At 45.4% G+C, this 19,963-nt stretch overlaps 1 long non-coding RNA gene across 1 annotated transcript; it reads left to right on the forward strand.

Moving 5' to 3' along the window:
* Positions 1–8,522: 8,522 nt before the first annotated feature.
* On the forward strand, positions 8,523–17,420 carry LOC112445826 (uncharacterized). Its single transcript, XR_003033822.2, has 3 exons — positions 8,523–9,531; positions 11,264–11,395; positions 12,645–17,420. It is a non-coding gene; the product is annotated as an uncharacterized lncRNA (long non-coding RNA).
* Positions 17,421–19,963: the final 2,543 nt, after the last annotated feature.

Genomic DNA, 19,963 nt, shown 5'->3' on the forward strand with positions numbered 1-19,963 from the left:
GGTGAGCAAATGGCAGCGAGCGGAGCTGAGACTGTGACGATGCTCATGCTCAGTTGCTAAGTCGTGTCTGACTCTTTGTGACTCTATGGACTGTAGCCCGCCAGGCTCCTCTATCCATGGGATTTCCCAGGCAAGAACACTGGATGGCTGGACTCTTGCCCTAGCTCCTCATTGCTCTATACCTTGGACCCTCATTTGCTAGCACTGTCCCTGACCGCTGCCAGAGTCCTAGAAATCCAAGAGGACCACTCCCTCCGAAACCTGCTGTGTTTCCACTTCCGGGATGGGAAATCACTTCCGGGATGGGGCCTTCCTCATTTTCCATCCCCAGCAACTGGAGAAGTATAACAACACAAAAACAGGAGAAAGATAGTTCTGGCATTGCTTTGGGGGACAGAGGGTAGAGACAGAATCAAGAGCACAGAGTGTAATGGAAAAAGGTGAAGAGGAAACGAGGAAAAGTAAAGCAAGAACGAGGAAGTGCAAAGAGAACTTGAGACAGGCCCGGTGATTATGAGTGGGCAAAGGCTTCTCTACCCCTCCCCGTTCAAAGAGTCCCAACACTGGAAGGTGCTGAGAGTAGCTACTTGGCACAACCTTCTTCCTACGCCGAGGAAGGAAAGGAGGTTAGGAGACCAGTGACTTGCTTGAGGTCACACAGTGAGTGAGCGACTTGCTGAGCTGCACCTTGAACTAAGGTGGCCTGTAATTTTCCAAGCTCTTTTCACTCACAGTCATGCAATAGCAGGTGGAGTTGCTTGGGGGTAAGCATTTCCTCCTAGCTGTCTCTTCCAAAGTCAATGTTTCCTCACTTTGGAGTTTTGGAAGGCGCATTCATCCAAGTGTAAGCCCCTAGGATCTGTCAGGCACTGTACTTGACTCTGGAGATGCATCAGCAAGGAAACAGGGTCTATTCTACTGCTGGACACAGACTAGGTGTGTAGGAGCTCCTGGCCAACTGTCTAGGGAGTGCTACCCAACAGAGCTGGAATCTGAGGCACAATTGTGAACCATGTGTGTAATTTTTATTTTCTGGTAGCACTATTTAAAAAGTGAAAACAAAAAGCACAGCTGAAATTATTTTAGTAATGTATTTAACCCAGAATCATTTCCACATGTAAAATATGAAAACTATTACTGAGATATTTAGCATTCTTTTTTTTTTGGTAACCAAGTCTTAAAAATCTAGTGTGCGTTCCCTCCTTACAGCACACCTCAATTTGGGCAAGCCACGTTTCAAGTGCCCACGTGGCTAGTGACCACGGTGCTGGACTGGGCAGGCCTAGAGCGAGTGTCAGAACCTGCTCCCAAACACCTCACTCGGCTGAATTCCAGCTTAATCTGTCTGGGGCTTCAGAGTCTATGGAGCTTATGAGTCCACAGCTTGGCCACATAAAGCTGGGAAGTGAAGTGGAGGGGACAGAGGAAGGCAGGTTCCAGAACAGTGTCGACCTTAGACCTTTGAGTATGTCATGATTTTGCCTACTCACAACACATTCTAAGCTATTCAGCAAGTGAACAAGTGTACATCCACAGCTGCAATGACTTTGTCATCAGTTTTAGAAACTTCATGCCAGTTGAGTGGAATAACAAAATTAGCGGTGGCCCTGCTCTTTGTGTTAACCAATCTAGTATCTGCTCTAGACAGAAACAAGAAAATCCAATTCAAGCAACTGCTTCAGGTGTTCACACCAGTGTATAAATTACTCACTTGAGGAAAACCAAAATTTCACTGTGGGTTGAAAAGGCCTGAGGAACACAAATCTGTCAACAGACATGACAGTGATCTTCTTGAATCTGAGGGTTCCCCAAGGTCACTAGACTGAGCATGGCAGAATGTTAAAGGTCCACTCAAACTTAAGCATTCTGGCCTGGCCCGGGGACCTCAGCCTTCCCATAGTGGACAGTGCCCTAGTCTCAAGGCTTTTTTTTAACAACTTCTACTTACAACTCAGTTGCTGGCTGGGTCTATCAGCCCAAGAACACTGTTTCCACCATGTAAGCTGTAGTTACATGGTGGAACAGCTCTCAAGCTGGATAAGGCAAAAAGTTAGCATCACAGAGTGGTCAGCATTGCTTGCTACCTTCATCCCTGCCTGCATATTACCATCTTTGTGAAACCAGGGTTTGAGTATCCTAGAATATGAAGATTAAATTCTAAGTGGGTTCAGATTTCATTTTGTTTCCAGGATCCTATCCTGTTAGAGCAAGAAGGGACTTTAGAGGTGATCTAGTTCCATTTCTACTTTGTATAACAGATGGAGAAACTGAAACGCAAAGACAGGAAGTGACTGGACTAAGAACTCACTGGAATGTACTAAGACCAAGAGCTTTCAGTGTCATATTCAGTGATCTTTACAGCATTTACAGCTGCCTCCTGATTTTGAGAAAGCAAACGTGTTTCGGGGTATCATGGACATACAGCGAACGTCAGCTCTTTATTCAGTGGATACTCTGACCTCAACCTCATACCTGAGGAATCAAGATTTTCAAGGTCGTTTTTCCAGTCCTGAGATACTTTTACTTTTTGGACTACACATGGCTATAAAGTATACCAACATGTCCTCTCTTGCTCTCTTTGTCTTTACTTTCAAGAAATAGATACTTTTTTGCATTTTCTAGATCTCCACTGGAGCCCCATTCCAATGAGATTATATCCATCATTCTTGCCCTTACCTACCATTTGGTAAGTGTTAAGTTGCTTCAGTCCCGTCTGACTCTTTCCGACCCCTCAGACTGCAGGCCGCCAGGCTCCTCTGTCCATGGGATACTCCAGGCAAGAATACCGAGGTGGGTTGCCATTTCCTTCTCCAGGGATCGTCCCAGCCCAGGGATCGAACCCTCATCTCTTTTGTCTCCGGCATTGACAGGCGGGTTCTTTACCACTAGCGCCATCTGGGAAGCCCCTAGGTACCATTGTCACCTCCAAATCTGGCAATAGGGTTTCACAGTGACGAGTGCGCCCTCTGCTGACTGAATGTCTGTCCTGCACTCATGTCTGCATAATTCACACTTGCACATTTGGAGCCTCAGCTACATGAGAGATACAGAAACACAAACAAGACATGAATGAGGGTTTCCTCATTTCTTATCAAGAATCCACACATATTTTTGGTCAAATCAATGTTTTGTTACTCCTAATCAGCTCTTATCATGAGAAAACTATTACTGAAGAGGCTGCCAAGTTTTGATTTTCTACAGATCCTGCCAGAAAAGTACATTTCTCCCATTTGCTGTCCTTCCACCCTATACAAAAGTTCACATGTATAAACAGTGCTTTCAACATGTGGACTGTAACTCAGCACAATAACAAGCTTTTAAAATAGAACTTAAAAGGGGCCCCTTTCCTGGGAGCATGAAAAGTAATTAGAAATACATTTTGAGTCCTTCCTAGATCTCCAGCTCTCCTGGGGTGTGCTTTAGGACATGTCACTTTTCTCACACGCCTCCTCCTGCCCTCCCCCCACCAAAGCTGCCTTGGGAGCCTCTCATACTCAAGCCTTTTCAGCTGGAGGCCTCTCAGAACTCTCCCAGAGTTGTTTTCCATAGGGGCCTCTCCTTTCCCACTCTCCCTTCCTTCTTTCCTTTCTTCTTTCTTTCCTTCCTTTCTTCTTTCTTTTTTCCCCCTTTCCTTTCTTTCCCCCGCCCTTCCTTCCTCCCTTCCATCCTGCCTGAGAGTAAGAGAGGCACTTTCAAGGCAAGCGCAGGGTTGACACTGGAAGGCATTTGCCACCTGCATCGAAGTGTAGATACCACAGAGGAACAAACACCAACCCATATGGAAGTTGCTCAGACTTCATTGACGAAGCTTAGATCTAGTTGGAGGGTGAAGTGAAGTGAAGTGAAGTCGCTCAGTTGTGTCCGACTCTTTGCAACCCCATGGACTGTAGCCTACTACATTCCTCTGTCCATGGGATTTTCCAGGCAAGAGTACTGAGGTCTATATCTCTCATTTGTCTGCACATTCTCTCAAACCACCTGGGGGATTGGCATATGCTGAGTTCTGCTTGGGATTCTGACTTCACTGTAGTTAGATTCTCCGTGAAGACTCAGGGATAAGAGGACAGGAAAGCTGTTTCAAAGAATTTTAGAAGGAGAGGGAGAGAGAGGTCAAGGGACGGCTCAGGATAAACCTCAGGTTGAGGCAGGAAAAGAAGCAAAACAAAACCACCAGTCCGAGAGGATGAAATAAATCCAAGAGAATCCAGGAGGAAGAATGCTGAACAAAACCCTACTTCCTATTCAACCCCCGGAAGGCCTTGTGCAGAGACAGAATAATTAGGGCCTTCCCCAGAGCCAACCCAGTTCACACCTTTGCTACAAGTGCCCAATGTCAGCCACCTTTAATCCCTAGCTAAGCAGCCCATGGCCACTGCTTCTGAATCTAAGTGAGGGAGACCCGGAAATCCAGTTAGAAAGGACAATTGCTAGAATTCAGTTCAGTTCAGTTCAGTCCCTCAGTCATGTCCGACTCTTTGAGACCCCATGGACTGCAGCACGCCAGGCTTCCCTGTCCATCACCAACTCCCCAAGCCTACTCAAACTCATGTCCATCACATCAGTGATGCCATCCAACCATCTCACCCTCTGTTGTCCCCTTCTCTTCCCATCTTCAATCTTTCCCAGCATCAGGGTCTTTTCCAGTGAGTCAGTTCTTCGCATCAGGTGGCCAAAATATTGGAGTTTCAGCTTCAGCATCAGCTAGAATTCATGTTGACGATAATTCAAGGTATGGCCTCAGTGTGTGTGGGTGTGTGGGTGTGTGTGTGTGTAGGGGTGATTCAAGATACCTTAGGAGATGATAGGCAAATTGTTGAATACAATGGCTAACACAAATTCTCTCTCCAATTTAATTAGAAGCTAGAAAAGATCATCAAGAAAAAGTTTAGCAACACCCATTACTGTTGAGAAAAACTTAGCCCTAGACTGAAGAAAAGAGCACGTTTGGAGTGGGATGGGGAGTGCTGGGTCCTGGGCTGGTGGTGAAGCTGAGAGTTGGTGGCGGCTGCCCCGTTTCCGGAGGCGGTGGAAGCTTATCCCAGCTGATCCGGGACAGTTAGAGAGGGGGTCAGCTCACCCCCACCCCCCAGGAGGCGGCACGCCTAAACTTTCCACTTTTGTTTCTTTGATGAGAGGTTTCCTGGCTCTGGCGACCAGTGGCGAACTGGGGTGGGGCGTGAATTTGTGGGCCCTGGGAATATGTGTGAAAGCAAACATCCCAGGCTACTAAGAGATGAGAGTGTGTCTTCCCAATTTGTGGAGATCGGCTTGAATTGTGCCCGGCGAAGCTGGGCCAAGCCGATCAGTTTTTAACAGCTTTGTGGGGGTGTCACTGGGAACTTCAGGTCCAGTTTCTTCGCGACAAACCGTGAAGTGTGCCAGGTGCTGTACCAAGAGGTGGAGATCTCCCGTCACTGCGTTTGGCTGTGGGCTCGCGTCAGGGTTTTCGGTGCTACGCTCCCCACTCCACAGACCCGCTGCCCCTCACCGCATCCTCTGGGCCTGGAGGGCGCCAGCGTGGTCCTAGACCTCAACCCCGGCACCGTCTCCCCCGCCCGGTCTACCTGTAGCTCTGGGTCTCTGGAACCCCGGGCTGGGTCTCTGGAACCCCGGGCTGGGCCGCTTAATGAGCGGATTGTGCGGCTCTCTCTGTTGATCTAATACGAATGCACCGTGAATGCTGAAAAATAAATAGAAGGACCGAACATACGATTCTCCGGAGTGAAAAGTCTTTTAGAATAAATAAAAAAAGGCAGAGTTTTCACTGTTGAATGTAAATTCCTTTGCAGTGGAACGAATCATTTCAAGGATAGTTCACGTTGTCCTAACAACGCGGGTGAATGGCCAGGGTCTGTCTTTTTGTTAAAGATATGTTTTCTTTCTTTCAGTCAGAACTGATGATGATACCTCTTTCACGCTCTGTCCTCCGGGATCGTAAATCTCCACTCCCAGCTACCCAAATCGCACTTTCAGATGCCAAGCCCCCGCGGGTGACCGCTTCTCAGGCGGGACCCGCGAGCACCCGGCTTCCCGCCCCCCAACCGGACCCAGCCCCCGGCCCGGGGGCTCCCCAGGGCCTGCCGGCTCCCACCTCCGGGCCTTAGGGGGCGCTGCAGCCGGGGGGGGGGAGGGGAGTGGGCCTCCTGGACTGGGGGCGCAGCCTTGTCCTGGGGCGCACAGGCTGCAACGTCCAACTAAGCGGGGTGCCGCGACTCCCGTACCTTCAAGGCCCCTGTCAATCTTGTCCTGGCCCCAGGAATGTGAAAAATGTGCACAAAGACTGCACGCCCCTCGTGCGCGATTGTCAGCTGCTGGTGCCCACTTACTGGGGAGAAAAGGTCATTCCGAAACAATCCTGGCCAGCCAAACCTCTCAAATCTAACTTTTCTTCCCCCGCCCAACCGGCGCCTCCCTCCACAATCCCGAAAACCCTTGCGGCCCAGGCCCCCCGACTTCCCAGCCCCATCCTCGACACCCCAGTCTCTGGGCCGGCGTTTGTACCGAAGCCGATGGGGGCAGAGGGGCAGGCAGGGGATTCGCGGCCCCAGAAAGTGTGCTTGTGACCTTGGGCTGAAGAAAGTTGCTCCCAGTTCACCCACTCATGGGAGAGGGGGCTTCAGACGTCCGGACAGACCCTCTAGGGTCCCAGAAATGATGAGCCTGCGGCAGGGGCGGCTAGCTGGGGCTCCCCGTACCGAGGCGAGGGCGCGCCCCCCCCAACCCCGGCCCCTTCCTTCTGCGTCCCGGAAAAAAAAAAAAAAACGAGGAAAGGGCTCCGCCGAGACAAAAGGAGAGGTACTTCGGTCGGGGCCGGCAGAGAGCCCCCGAAAGGGTGGGCCTGCGAGCGGCGGACCCGGACAAAAGCGTGGGGAGCGAGCTTCCCCAGAAGGAGCAGGCTGGGCACTTGGGGCCCAGTTCCACCCGGGGACAAGGTGGCGCTTCTGGCGGCCCGGCCCAAGGCGGGTCCCGCTTGCTGCTCGGGCGCTCGGGGCCGGGCGTTGGGACGCTAACCCAGTTGGAAATGTCCAAGGGGAAAGCAAGGGACGGGTTCCTCCGCGGGGTTTCGCGCCAGGTCTGGCCCCTCGGGAAGAGAACGTAGCAGCGATCGGACCCCAGCGGTGACCATTTGCGTTCGCCCGGGTTTTCAACTCGCCGCCACCTCCGAGGAGAACCGGCCTGTACCCCGCGGGCGGTCCAGTCCTTGCGCAGCTGCCCCAACGTGGGTGGAGGGGCTGGGAGGGCCACCCCTCGTCCCTACAGCCGGGCTCGCGGGTCCGGGCAGCTAACGCCCGCGGGGCAGAGCCGGCACCCCGCCCCCCACGCCCAGCTTCACCCAGGCCTCCGAGCGCCGGGGGATCCGGATGAGCGGCTCCCGGACTCGGGAGGAAGCAACTCGCGGAAAGTTCATCAGTCGGGCTACTCCGAGGAACTTGGAGCCAGCCGCTAGCTCAGCTCAGGCCTTGATTATTCAGACGAGTTCCTCTTTCTCGAAAACAAAACGAAACAAAAATTGCAAACTCCAGCCGCCGAATGTGTGCAGCCAACTCGGAGGCATGCGCCGGGCACGGCGGCCGGTTCTGCCCTGGCCCCCATGCCCTCCAGCCTGAGTTACCGAGCAGAACGTTTTTGGAGGACTCTGAGGGCAAACTGGGCAAGGTTTTTCTCGAACTTGCCTTCTTCCCGAAGAGCCGGGCTGGGCAAGGAGTAGCCAGGACAAGTATTGGCAAGTCGCTGCCAAGGGTCCTTCTGGCCTCAGTGTCTGCATCTGTTAAGGGGGAGCAATGATACCCTCCGCTGGGATAGAAGGAACTAACTGTGGCTCAGCAGGTGCTCAGAAAATTCTGATTCCCTTTCCGCACCCCGCCAGCCCCAGCTCCTTAACTTGCCAATTTGGTTAGAAAGGCTTGAAAAGGAAAGCCGGCATGAGCGCCGAAAGAGCCTTCGTTGTCCAGATTCTCGGCTGCGGGATGGGCCCGGGCCCCGCCCCCCACTCCGGAACCCCCACCCCCACCCCACGGGCCGCAGGAGGTGGCATGTACTCGCCACCGCAGCTCTCCCCCAGGCTGCGGCCTGGGGGCCGGGGCCGAGCGGGGAGCCTCCTGCCCCCCCGCCCCTCTTCTCGCTCAGCCTCCTGGCCTCTGGCCTTTGGGCCGGGAAAATGGCTTAGAGGCCGGCGTCGAGACTTCGGGAAGAGGGGGAACAGAATCGAGCCGCAATAGCCTGTGCGATCTCGGCAACTCCGAGGACGCTGGCGGCCGTGCCTGACACTGAACGGCGCGTCCCGGGCTCCCGGGGCCGGTCAGGGCGCGGCCGCCTGCGCTTCGTTTGGCCGGACTCGGGGCTCGGCGGGCGGGCGGGCGGGCGGGAGGCGTGATCCCGGAGGCTCCTTCCCGCCACAGCGTCGACTGCGGAGGTAACATCTGTGCCCACCCCCTCCTCACCACCCCCTCCACCCGCCACGCCACTTACATATATATGTGTGTGTGTTTTTTTTTTTTTTTTTTTAAGAAAGAAAGAAAACGAAAAAGCAACCTTCCTTTCCTACACAATAGACGCACCAGGGGGCCTTTCACTTGGCCAATCTCAGGAGTTTCATATGAACTTCATTAAATCAATTACTCGGTGAACACATCACAATTTATTTGCAATTAGTATCAAAATGTCTTACTTTTCTTAATAGGTCGGAGCAGATGTAGCTACAGAAGGGACAACGCGTTTTCGTGAAATCTATCTCTTGCAACACATTAAATCTTCTGGTCAGAAGAGAAGGAGAAATTCAAAGGCAGTTTAGAGGAGGAGAGAGAAATCAAGCTGGAGACAAATGCGATCCGTGCAGGTGTTGGAGCAGCTTGCGTTATAATTGTATCTAGCGAAAAGGTTGCCTTTATTATCCGTAATGATCGAACAAAAGTCACCATAATTAAACGTCTGGTTTTCTCCGATGACTGAGAGGTGCATGTCTGAAAGGCGCCGGGTACAGCGAGGGACTTCAGAAATGGTTAACAAGACGCCCCGTTCTTTGAATAGTGGCTTTGTCTTATGGGGATGGGGGGAAGAGAAGAGACGGAGGGAGAGAGAGAACAGTTATCTAATTTTCATTGCCCCAAACCAGAGATTTATTGATTGCGACAACAGTTTTATTGTACTCGGGGAGGGGGTTGCTGTAGGTTTATAGAAACTGATTTACTTTCGTTTGGAAGTAAAATCATATGCAACAGTCTCCCCGTTGGAAGGTTGGACCTCAGCTCCTGTTAATACCATTAGTGACACAGGATCGAATTTCAAATGAAGCCTGGTGACAATTACAGACGGAAACAGATGCCCTTGGAAATTTAGGTCAAGTGTTCAAGATTCTGGTTTCATGGTCAAGGTTGTCTTGGGGGTAACCTTGAGGAGATGCTCATAAATCTATCCTCCTCTCCGAACTGGGGATGCGCCTTCCAGCGGGAGTGATATGGAGAAGGGGAGGGGGCAGAAAATTTATTTAGAGGGTCCTCAGGTCACCGAAAACAGAAGAGAGGCTGAAGTATGGTAAAACCGGGCAAGTGTGCTGGGCGGGTAGCCTGAGTGTGTGTGGTGGTGCGGGGCGTACCAGCCTGGGGGTACCGCGGGGAAGAACAACTGCTCCAGGGACTCCCGCGTCCACTTATTAGTCCCCAGCAGGCAGACCTGGAGGCCGGCCCTTAGCCTCCGAGCCTTTTTTTTTTTTTTTAAACCCATCCGCAAAATGGGAATCAGGGTCCCGCCTGGTCTTTCTGGAAGGGTGGTGGCGAGGATTGAGGGTGATAACGAATTTGAAAGCGACCAGGCTTTCAAATGGAAGTTATTATTCTGAAAGTGCAGCCTCCTTCCTTTGCATTTTAATCCTTTGCCCCTTAGCTCAGTGAAAAAGGCGTCGTGTCTCTTCCCTCCTGCCCGCGGGAACCTTCCCCCAGAGCCGCCAGCTCCGGCTCCCGCGGCACCAACGCCTTCGTTCAGGGTCGAAAATCATGTTGTCTTTTCCCCGGTTCCCCATCCCAACCGGCGTCTTTAAGCGTGGCAATCTTCGGGGTTTACATCCCTCTGGTGGGTGTTTTCCACTTGACAACTCTTTTAAAGACATAGAACCATATTTTATTTACTGCCTACTATAAATTATTTACTAGCAGGCTGAGGTAATTCCATTAAAGCCTCACGGTTTGTTTATACTAAATAGTTATCTGGGGACTCCTGGCTCGCCTTCGAGCTGCGAGGATCCGGGGAGGTGGAGACGGTCCGCTCGGGCAAGAGAGGCCCCCGGAAAGGAGAGGGTCCAGGGGAAACGAAAAGGGTCCTCTGTCTCTTGAGGATTCATTAAAAATTAAACACAATCTGATAATCGTCGGTTTTGCTCGGTGCGAGGTGTCATTACTGCCCCCGATACCCTTCCCGTGCCCCCGCGTGCACGGGCTCACCCTTGAGAGCAAGATGACTTCGTCCTAGGAACTAACTCGACGGTGGCATCAATCCGATTTGGGGGAGGGTGGAGGATACAGTTGTGGGGGGTGGGGGGAGAGGCAGGGGGCCGTTCCAGGGATGAAGGGAGGAGAAGGGGAGGGGAAGGCCGGCCCTCTTCGCCGGGGTTGCTGCGGAAAGCGTGCAAACCCTGCGAACTTTGCCTCTGGTCCCCTCCCCCAACGCGTGTACCCCGGGCAGAAAAGAGGGAATAGAAAAAAACCAGCCTGAGGGAAGGCACTGTGCTTTAGACGCTGTCTGCGCGCGCACATCTGTGTCTTCCCTTGCCAAGATCTTAGCACTGGCCTGCTGAGTTGCTTCTTTCTACTTTTCTGACTCTGAGTCTTACGCGTATATAAAACAATTTACTTCTGTCTCTCAACTTAGGGACCTCTCTGGAAATACCAAACACCCCAGGAAATATATTGGCCTTTAGGGGAGGGACGGGGGATTCAGCCAAACAACTGTAAATGAATTTTTGTCTGATCTGTCTGCCATAAGTTATGTTGGCCTTGGAAGAAAAGGCGGGGGGGGGGGGGGGGCGGGATTTATCTGTTTCTGTTGAAGGCTTTTTCAGAAGGGGCTCTGGAGGCATGTAGTAATGGTGTGTAAGTTTCCCACGTGGTTTTGCAGACAAGGATTTCAGAATAGTCGGGTTATTGCCTGTAACACAGGAAGAGATAAACAAGACACCTGGACACAAAGCCAGTTGTCTAAAGCGACTGTCTAAAGTGATCTGCAATAAATAGAAAGGTCACCATATTTCATAATTTTTCTCTTTTTCTTTCAGCTGAAATAGAGATGCAAGGTAGTGGGAAAAAATCATCTTGGTCTCAGTGAGTGACAGGCCTACTGCTGTTCATTACAGAGCTGAAGAACTGGAACTGACAAACATTCAGGATACAGCTTTCATTCTCAGTAGGTAGGTTCACCAATAATTTAAAATTCAATGACATATTTTTAATATTCTCAGTTTATATTTTCTGGTAATTTGGTTACCTTTATTAACTTAAATCCTGTTTTATCAAAAATGAGGAGAAAATTGTAATATGTATAAATACTTAAGTATGCAAACACGAAGGAGGCATTTTATGGTGATGGAGATGCAGGTTAACCCTGTGAACGCCAAGTTGAATGTGTTATGTAACCACTATATTTCAAAATATTTCAATACCCACATGTATACATTGTAAAAAGTAGAGGTGCAATTTACATAACAAAATTAACCATTTACACTTGAACAATTCAGTGATATTTAGTACATTCGCAATGCTGTACAGCTACCACGGCTACCAAGTTATAAAACAGGTTCATTGAAGACCGTGATGATGGTCACACAATGACGTAAATGTACTTACTACACCTGAACTGTACACTTTAAAATGGTTAAGATGCTAAGTCTTTTTTTAATTAACTTATTTTCACTATGAAATTCAATCCTAATCCAATCATACAAAAATACCTACTTAAAAAAAAAAAACAAAAAAACAGAAAATGCTACCCAAACCAAACCAACCAACAAAAAAAATGTTCATCAACCCCAAATAAAACCTTGTACCCAGTAAATCATGACTCCCCATTCTGCCCCACTCCAAGCCCCTGGCAGATCTTTTTATTGGTGCTGGTATTTCTTAAAAACAAGTATTTTCCTCAGCAGCAAAATTTCTGTCTGCTACTATTTCCTTAAAATCTATGTCATCACATTCTATTCCATACATCTAACTACAGATACAAAGAGGGGATAAACGACATAATCTGCTTATTTGTATTTGTTCTAGAAGCCAATAGAAGGTTTCCAGATTGGTATTTGCAACATGGGTCTTTTTAATGAGCGGGTGGATCCCTGGGCAACACATACAAATACTTTGTTAGTCATTGTGGGAGGGACATGAGTTTGAGGCAACAGTTAATCTTGCTCTCATCAATAGAAAGTGGATTAGCATGGTATTTTCTCTTTTGAAATGTAATTCATAAAGTTTAACAAAGCAATAGTTATCATCAACCTTTTGGGAAAAAGAGTGCTAAGATGAGTTTTTTTGCAAACCATTTGTTTCTGGGCATTAAAACTGTGCCCTGAATTCACAATAATGGAAAAACTTTGTGAATAGCTTACAATGTCAGAGTCCCATCTCCTTGGTCTTGTGTGTGCTGACGCATTCATTTATTCACAGGGTTCACCACAAAGACGAAAGGAAATATGACTGTGGCTAAAGAATTTTAATCAAAATGGAAGCTACCATTCATGTAACTAGGACCACAGGGTTCGAGGCCATTGGAGAAGCTATTTCTGTAAGATGGCAGCAAGAGGTCAGGACTGGCCCAGAGTTGTGAGCTCAGACAGATTTTTGAACCCTATCCACCACCGTGGATTAATGGGAATGAAAGGAGCAAAGAATATGTTGGTGAACAAAAACATGGGTGGTCAGTTCTGTAGTTCAACTTTGTGCTTTATTCTATTTGAAGAATGATAACTGTCAAAAGAGTTAGCTGATTTTGACCTGTGTTGTTAGCAAAAGTGAGTTAGCAAAAGGCATGTTTTACATTTAATGTTCAGATTAGTTTGTCATGAGGGGAAAACAAAAAGTGGCACTTAGAGAAATTCCATTCCTCCTGATACATTCCTCCAATGAAACCTATTTCCTTCCCCCCCGCACTATCGACATTTTGGGCTGCTTAGTGAGTTAGTATCTATGACAGCGTGAAAGTGTTAGTCACTCAGTCATGTCTCTTTGTGACCCCATGGACTGTAGCCCACCAGGCTCCTCTGTCCATGGAATTCTCCAGGCAAGAATACTGGAATGGGTTGCCATTTCCTTCTCCAAGTATCTATGAGCTAGGTACTATTATTATTTTCATTTTATGGAGGGGAGAAATTGAGGTATGGAAACCTTATATAAATTGCCCAAAGTCACAGAGCTACTAAATACAAGCCAGAATTCAAGTTGAGGCAGACTGACTCCAGAGTCCAGACTCTTAACCACTCCACTACCTTGCCTCAGTTCAGTTCAGTCGACTCTTTGAGACCCCATGGACTGCAGCACACCAGGCTTCCCTGTCCATCACCAACTCCCAGAGTTTACTCAAACTCATGTGCATCACCTTGGTGATGCCGTCTAACCATCTCATCCTCTGTTGTCCCCTTCTCCTCCTGCCTTCAATCCTTCCCAGCATCAGTGTCTTTTCCAATAAGTCAGTTCTTCGCGTCAGGTGGCCAAAGTATTGTAGGGCATGGAGAAAGCAAGGGTGAGTGTGGGCTGTGAGGAGGCTGGTCGGGGGGACAAATTGGGGCCAATCCCTGTGAGGATTGTGTAGGTCTCAGGAAGGAATTTATCTTTATCCTTGACAGGAGGGGAACCCCTGAACTGTTTTGAGCAGAGGAGTGACATGATCTGGTTTACGTTTTCACAAGATCACTCTGGCTTCTTGTTGAGGACAGACTGTAGGAATAAAAGTCGGAGTCAGCCAGATCAGCTAGAGGCTACTACAGTTATTCAGGTGGGAGATGAGGGAGATTGCAACTAGGATGGTGGTGATGGAGAGGAATGGAAGGATTTAGTAAATATGTTGGAGATAGCACTTATGCGACATACTGGTGGTGCCAGACTTGGGAAGGTTAGGTGGAAAAGAGAGGAATAAATCAGACATGATTGATAGGTTTCTATTGAGCAACTAGATGGATGTGGTACTTAGCTTCTTCCCATGGAGAGGGATGGAGGGATTTAGTAAATATGTTGGAGATAGCACTTATGTGACATACTGATGGTGCCAGACTTGGGCAGGTTAGGTGGAAAAGAGAGGAATAAATCAGACATGATTGATAGGTTTCTATTGAGCAACTAGATGGATGGTGGTACTTAGCTTCTTCCCTGCTCTTTACCCATGTGGATTCTGGGTGCCATCTTGCCTTCCTGACCTCTAGGAACTATTCAGCCATTACCTCTTATTCTTTTCTGGAACAAATGTCAATGCTTTATGTCCAGAATGCTCAGAATGCCCCAGGTTCTCCCCACTCAGTCCTAGTGTTCAATATGAACCAATACCTAGCTCAGAGCCAGTTTGCAAGACAAGTATCAGTGGTTAACACCATTGAGAGTTCTCAGGTCATCCCTAAGACATTCTAGAATGGGTCCCCCAGGTAACTCCATTTCTGATGTATAGGCAGTATGGAATAAAGAGAAGATAGTATAGCATGGAAGATGAGATCACTGGCTCTGGAGTCAGATACATATTCAGAGTCCTACCCCACCATTGATTATCTGTATGATCTTAGGCAAGTTACCTAACCTTTCAAAGCTCCAGTGTCCTCATCTGTAAAATGGGTATAATATTATATTTTTCATTATTAAATGAAAGAATGTATGTAAAGTGCTAATTATAAGTATCTGCTACATCAGTATGTTAAAATTGATCTTTATTATTGTTTTATTTGTATTTCTTATTTTTATATTCAGTTCAGTTCAGTTGCTCAGTCATGTCTGATTCTTTGCGACCCCATGGACTGCTGCACGCCAGGCCTCCCTGTCCTTCACCAACTCCAGGAGCTTACTTAAACTCATGGCCATTGAGTTGGTGCTGCCATCTAATCATCTCATCCTCTGTTGTCCCCTTCTTCTCCTACCTTCAATCTTTCCCAGCATCAGGGTCTTTTCCAGTGAGTCAGTTCTTCGCATCAGGTGGCCAAAGTATTGGAGTTTGAGCTTCAGCATCAGTTCTTCCAAGGAATATTCAGGACTGATTTCCTTTAGGATGGACTGATTGGATCTCCTTGCAGTCCAAGGGACTTTAAAGAGTCTTCTCCAACTCCACAGTTCAAAAGCATCAATTCTTTGGTGCTCAGCTTTCTTTATAGTTCAACTCTCACATCCATACATGACTACTGGAAAAACCATAGGTTTGACTAGACGGACCTTTGTTGGCAGTATTATTTTTCACATACCAGTTTTAGTTCTGCCCAGGAAGCAATATAAATATGACTCCTCTTCCTCAAGGTGGAATTTAGCATCTGTGAAGAATTTCCACCTTACTGAATGTACCCTTCTAAGAAATGTCTGTCTTTGATTTGTTCATGGGGTGAAACATTTCCAGATCTCTCTACATCCTTAGTTTGTTCATAGGAATATTGTGAAGAATGAATGAGGTAATGTTAGTGAAAAGACCTTGTGAACTGTGGAAGAGCTAAACAAATATTTTTATTCTTTAAAACATATATATGACATATAATAATAAGTTATCCTAATTTGCATATGAAAAATCAGGGCACCAAAATTCAACTGAAACAAATCATGAATTTCTAAATTTTTATCTTACGTTATTGAAAAAAGAAAGCTGGAAATCCATTGTAAGCAAAGATAACTGCATTACAAGAAAGGAGTTTGAATGTATGGTTAATTCCCAGGATATATATATTGTGGTTTGAAATGTTTATTACCTAGCCTACAATTCAATCTTGACATGCAGTGTATAAATACCATACTTAATTCTAGATTTACAAATTTAACTCACCTCTATAACACAGGAGATGAAAGAGAACATGGAATGCTTTTGTGCCAGGTTCTGTGCTAAATCATATATTTATCTTCTAAAAATCAAAGTAAATATATATCACCAATTAAAAGACAAATATATATGTTACACCTATTAGTTAAAATTATTCAAAATTCAAAATTCAAAAAAAAATATTCAAAATTCAGAACTATTTGTGACCAAAAATCCACATTTTAATTTGAAAGTATATCCATGATTTTGGTGAATGTCAAAAAAGAACTGTTTTAATTATACATGTCTCAGTTTGATTTAAAATTGTGAAATAAAATAGGTCTGGTGCCTCTTTCATCGAGGTCTGAAAGTCTTAGAAATGTTTGAGGTTTTACTTCATTATCAGAGTTGATGAAATACCCTTCTACTTTGTACAAAGAAGCTTCAACATTCTTTGTATTATTGAAGTGGTTCCAAAAGGAGCTATCTAATAGCTTTTTTTGCTATCTAATAGCTCTATAAAATAAATTTGGCAAAGTATTAACAACTGGTGAATTTAGGTGAAGGCTATATTCTTTAAAATTTGTTGTAGTTTTAAAATTTCCAAAATGAAAAGTTAGGAAAACATATTTTAAAAAAAGTTTTCATGAGTGGTAAAGATTTCATTGCATATTGAAATAATTAAAAACTAATACAGAAATAAAATAGAAATTATTTGGCAAAATACAGAGTAGATTTACTTTGAAATGTATGGGTTTATAATTAACTTAAATAATATTTGGAAAGTGCATTTTAAATTTTATTAAACTGTTTATTTTACTTCTTTAAAAAATACTTAATATCTCTTGGCTTCTGCAGTCATTCCTTCCACAGGTATTTATTGAGAACCTCCACCATGGCTAGTAATTGTCTAGATGCTATGTGAGATACAAAGATCTATAAGACATGGCCTGTGCCCTCAAGGAATTTACAAGCTAGAAGTGGTATCATATTCTTCAAAAAGCTTCCACAGTGTAAACAGAAACTGTAAGCTTATAAAAGAAAGTAAGCAAATCTACTCCAGAAGTCCACTTGGCAGTATCACTACCCTGATTCTGCAGTTGATGTCTTTTTCTAAGGCAGTAGTCACTAAGTTGTATCTGACTCTTAACGACCCCATGGACTGTAGCCCAGCCAGCCTCCTCTCTCCATGGGACTTCCCAGGCAAGAATATTGGAGTGGATTACCATTTCCTTTTCCAGGGGATCTTCCCCACCCAGGGATCAAACTCACATCTCTTGTGTCTCCTGCATTGCAGGCAGATTCTTAACCACTGAGCCACCAGGGAAACCCTCTCTCTAAGGCAGAGAGGGTGCTTACCATTGCTTCTTCATCCTCTTTGTCCTCTTTCTCTGCTTCCTCTTCCTTCACCTCCACTTTCTTCTTCCTTTTTCTTCGTTGTTCACATCATCACATTTTCATCCATAGTTTTTCAGTGCTTACAAATAATTTTCCATCCTCAAAGTTATTTATTGTCTTTATGCTTTTAAATTGTAGGAAAGACAGAAGTATAAACTATAATTGACCTAGGAATATTGGGGGAAAGTAAATAAAATAATAAAAACATTAGCTTCACATGATCAGTGCTTTTCTCATTAAATAATGTTTTACTACTTCAGGTAAATTTATCCAATAAGACATTAGAACATCTTTTAATACCCCATAATAGAGAACTTTCCTGTGAAAAGAGTGCTTCCTTTATGGTTTCCATTACCTGCTCTCTTGGGTTCCTGCCTTAATTCTTTTTTAGTACAGTATCTCAAAAATAAGGATTGAGAGATGTGACTTTGCATATCAGCAACAATTACCACAGAATATGACTTCTTTCTTTAGCTTGCCTCTGGAGCTTTTTTTGGTTGCAAAGGAAACAAAATGATCAAATACCTGCTTGATAGTGTTTGCGTTTAACTATAGAAGTATGTTCACTTTATGTCAGCAAAACATGGAGATTTGTGAACAATAGCAACAATAGAGGTGATGAAGGGTTTAGCCTGATGATAAGATTCAAAGCTGAGGACTTTTTAAGGAAGGAAGGAAGAGACTAGCAATGAGAAGCAAAAGGACGTCTGCTCCATCTCTTTACAAACCTTGGGGATCTTTCTGTGTCAACTAGTACAGAACTACTTTATTCTATTAATCTGCTGCCTACTATTCCATAATGTGGGCAAGTCATCACTTAGTTAACCTTTCAAACATCTAATGGATATTTAGGTTATTTCTAATTTTTTTTGATATCACATACAATCTCATGCAGTTTTTTACCATGGTTCTTATACAGAAAGAACTTGCTGCTCCCTACAAGGGGGCAAAAAGTGAAGGCTCTTTTGTATTTTATCTTGTGCTTCAAGATCACAGAATGTCAGAATTGAAAGGGGTTTTAGACATTTTCATTTCTCTAGTGCCTCCTCTAGTACCTCTCAAGTTGCTAGTACCTCCTCTCCCATCCTCATTCTCAGCTAATGATCTTGTTTCCTATTTCCTTGAGAAAATAGAAGAGATCAGCAAAGATCATCCACAAGTTGCCAGTACCATGTGCACATATATCTACCTGGAGCTTCTGTACCCCTGGAATTGTCCTTCTCTCCAGATATTCTGGATGAGCCATTGTGCTACTGGCTAAGGAGGAGACAGCCTCTAGTATACAGTAGTTCTCTTCTTGCATACTCAAAGATACAAGCTTAACAATTTTTCCCTCTATCTTCTGCATCATTAAAATTTCTCTCTCTAATGGATCGTTCCTGTTACCATGCAATCATGTTGCTATTTCTCCTATCTTTTTTTTTTTATTATTTCCCCTATCTTAAAAAAGGATACTCTTTCCTGACCCTACTTCCTCTTCTATATACTGTTCCACTTCTCTGCTCCCTTCTACAGCAAAATTCCTCAAAAGAGTTGTCTATACTTATGAATTTTAATTCTTCTTTCACTATGTTTTGAACCTGATTCACTGACTTTTGTCCCTACTACTTTGCCAAAATTGCTTTTACCAAGGTCACAAGGGAATTCGACCAAGAGCGGTTTTGCATCCTCATTATTTCTTGACCTAGCAGCAGCATTTGGCACCTTGATTGCTTCCTCTTACCTTGAAACTTCCACCTTGGGTTCCAGGATACCACTTGTATGATGTCCCCTCTCTCACTCTTAACATTGGTAATTTGTAGGGTGTTTTCCTTCTTCCTGATCAGTCTATATGGAAATCAATTTATCAGTTTTATTGAACTTATCAGTGAACCGGTTTTTGGTTTTATTGATTTTCTCTATTGTTTTTCTACTTCCTATTTCATTGACTTCTGCTTTCTTCTACTTTGGGTTTTCTTTGCATTTCTTTTTTAAATCTTCTTAAGGTGCAAATTGAGGTCATTCATTGTCTTCCTTTTCTAATGTAGATGTTTCATTCCATACATTTCACTGCAAGTACTGCTTTAAGTGACATCCCATAAATTCTGTTTTATTGCATTTTCATTTTTATTCAGTGTAAAAAATTTTAATATTTCTTTGGATTACTTTCTGTGACCCATGGGATATCCAGAAGTGTGAGGGTTTTGGCTTTGTTTTAGTTTCCAAATATTTGGGAATTTTCCAGTTAACTTTCTGTGACATAGTTTCCATTTTAATTCCACTAAGTCAAGGAACAGACTGTCGATCAAAACCACAATGAGATATCACTTCATACTGGTCCGAATGGCTATCATCATAAAGAACACAAATGACAAATGTTGCTGAGGATGTGGAGAAAATGGAACCTTCCTACGCTATAGGTGGGAATGTAAATCGGAGCAGCCACTGTGGAAAACAGTATGGTAATTTCTCAAAAAACTAAAAATAGAACGACCATATGACCCAGCAATTTCTCTTGTATATCCTAAACAAACCAAAAACACTCATTTGAAAAGATACATGTACCCCATTGTTCATAGCAGTGTTGTTTATAATTGCCAAGGTGTGGAAGCAACATAAGTGTCCATCAACAGATGAA

This window comes from Bos taurus, unplaced genomic scaffold, assembly GCF_002263795.3.
Source record: "Bos taurus isolate L1 Dominette 01449 registration number 42190680 breed Hereford unplaced genomic scaffold, ARS-UCD2.0 Super-Scaffold_1723_ScbfJmS_2085, whole genome shotgun sequence".
NCBI classification, from domain to species: domain Eukaryota; kingdom Metazoa; phylum Chordata; class Mammalia; order Artiodactyla; family Bovidae; genus Bos; species Bos taurus.